Source organism: Sinocyclocheilus rhinocerous, unplaced genomic scaffold (assembly GCF_001515625.1).
Source record: "Sinocyclocheilus rhinocerous isolate Xijiao unplaced genomic scaffold, SAMN03320098_v1.1 scaffold2000, whole genome shotgun sequence".
Lineage (NCBI taxonomy): Eukaryota > Metazoa > Chordata > Actinopteri > Cypriniformes > Cyprinidae > Sinocyclocheilus > Sinocyclocheilus rhinocerous.
Genome location: NW_015630998.1, coordinates 133242 through 133896, shown reverse-complemented (window position 1 = coordinate 133896; position 655 = coordinate 133242). Strand labels below are relative to the sequence as shown.

The 655-nt window shown below is 40.3% G+C and overlaps 1 protein-coding gene across 1 annotated transcript in view; it reads right to left on the bottom strand.

The window, feature by feature from the left end:
- myd88 (MYD88 innate immune signal transduction adaptor) overlaps positions 1-655 on the bottom strand; it is a 5202-nt gene that overhangs the window by 1840 nt on the left and 2707 nt on the right. The window lies entirely within an intron of this gene.

The following is a 655-nucleotide window of genomic DNA, read 5'->3' as shown; positions in this document are numbered from 1 at the left end:
AGAGGGGGTGGGGGGGGGAATCACGATGTCAGCTTAACATCGTGATGTCTGTCAGCCATCGGCGATGGACGATGGCATCGTCTATCGGCCCAACCCTATGTCTTGGTATTACTTTGGATGAAATGGATGACAATCCCAATGTCTTAGGCGAAGGAATTTAAAATTCACTGCATGCACTTTTCACAAAATCGAAAATGACTGACTTCCTATTGGGTGGAGTTACTGAATATCAGGGTGAAATTTGTTCAGCTTGATGAGAATTATATATGTACAGAGTTTTGTGCATGTATGTAGGAAATATGCACTATGTTTATGGCTGCCAACTCTGGTGTGCGTTTCAATATCAATAGGGCCCTCGAACAGTGCTTTGGCCCTAATAAGCTAGTAATAAAAATGGCAATGCAACTCAAATAAGTATTAAAGGGGTCATATGATGCGATTTCAAGTTTTCCTTTCTCTTTGGAGTGTTACAAGCTCTTGGTGCATAAAGAAGATCTGTAAAGTTGCAAACACTAAAGTCTCAAAACCAAAGAGATATTCTTTATAAAAGTTAAGAGTTAACCACGCCTACCTAAAACGGCTCGTTCTAACACGCCCCCACACTGTAAACCCGAACAGTACTACTAACTTATAAAGATTAAGAACACTGCAATTA